The sequence below is a fragment of the Camelina sativa genome, chromosome 11, assembly GCF_000633955.1.
Source record: "Camelina sativa cultivar DH55 chromosome 11, Cs, whole genome shotgun sequence".
In the NCBI taxonomy this organism is placed as follows: Eukaryota; Viridiplantae; Streptophyta; class Magnoliopsida; order Brassicales; family Brassicaceae; genus Camelina; species Camelina sativa.
The window spans coordinates 37812592-37814549 of record NC_025695.1 but is presented as its reverse complement, the minus strand read 5'-3'; positions in this window follow the sequence as shown (position 1 = coordinate 37814549).

Sequence of the window (1958 nt, the reverse complement as noted above, 5' to 3'; positions counted from 1 at the left end):
TGGTTAATGAGAGTCGAGACTCGAGACCCGTGACAACCTTCGCTCTCTGTCTCACAGCTTTTTTATGTCTTACGTTTCATTTTAGATTTTTCTAATCTTTATGCATAGTATATACTATATAGAACTAAATGTGTATATGTTATTATTAGGAAAAATGATTGCCAACTACTTGAACTATACGCCAATACATGACCACACGTACAAACAATATAAATATTTTGTTAATTATATTAATTATTATCATCACATAAATACATTTATAAACAAATATAGGTTATGTATACAATACCATAAACATTAAATTTTGGTCGGAATCCGGCATTGACCAATGTTCACCGGCGTTAACCAATGTTGACCAGCATTGACCAGAAAAAATATTAANTGTCTAACTCATGATTTGGTTAAACTAATTTGAATTGACTAGTAATTAACTAACTATCAATTTATCGCTAACAATCAGACTGTTCTCGACAACAGAATGGTAGTCATTCGTTTTCAACGAATAAATGATAAGTTGCTAGCAGAAATACAAATCTTAATATTTATATAAAGTTTCGTGTCCAATATAACTCGAACGAAAGTGTCCTTAATTAATCAAAGACAAATAATTGCATGCTGGTTTTTATAACCCAAAATAGTTACAAAGTCATATAATACTTTGTTCTAGTGTAGTTTTGCATCACAACGTCAACATCAACTTTTATATTGTATTAAACCACACATATATATATATATATATATATAATCGAAGAAACGTAAACGGGCGTCGTTATGTTGATATCAGTTGATGGGTCAATTATTAATAATTAATGAATATCTAACAATAAGCTGATCTGTTGGGAAACTTTTTAAAAAGAGAACTAATGATCAAAAATAACAATTCGGAAAAAGAAATAGGAAAGTGTGGGCAACATGACTAGATGCTTATTGGCCAATTTGGTTAATGAGAGTCGAGACTCGAGACCCGTGACAACCTTCGCTCTCTGTCTCACAGCTTTTTTATGTCTTACGTTTCATTTTAGATTTTTCTAATCTTTATGCATAGTATATACTATATAGAACTAAATGTGTATATGTTATTATTAGGAAAAATGATTGCCAACTACTTGAACTATACGCCAATACATGACCACACGTACAAACAATATAAATATTTTGTTAATTATATTAATTATTATCATCACATAAATACATTTATAAACAAATATAGGTTATGTATACAATACCATAAACATTAAATTTTGGTCGGAATCCGGCATTGACCAATGTTCACCGGCGTTAACCAATGTTGACCAGCATTGACCAGAAAAAATATTAAAAAAAAATGTTTTTTTCTTTTTTCTTAATAACATTTTTTTCTTTTTATGTATTTTTGATAAATAAATAAAAAGATTAAATAATTCGTATAATTTACAAAAACAAAATATAACAACAAAAAGTTATACGTCAAAAAAAATACAAGAAAATTGTATACCAAAAAAATTAAAAATTATATGACAAATAAAATTTGTGATATATCTAGTAACTAATTTTGTTAATACATAAAATATACCAAAAATAATATAATAAAACTATACAACCAAAATTTTATGTGTAGTAGATTTTTTTCATAAAACTATAACAAATCTATACATTTTCCTTTTAAAAATCATTTTTTATTTTGTATTTTTAAAGGTGGGGTTTTAGATATATTTTTTTCTTTTTACTTATTCATAAGATTATGTCATTTGAAATATATACAAGACATTACCAACTATTTCTTTGTTTCTAATAAGAAAAACTAAGGAAGAAAATAATAAAAATTTTCTTTATTTACATAAAAGACATATATCAAGAAGATAGTTAAAAAACAAAAGTTGATTTTGTAAAATCAAAGGTTGATCTATTAAAATCAAAGAAATAGTTGGCAATGCCTTGGATATATTTCAAATGACATAATCTTATAAATAAGTAAAAAA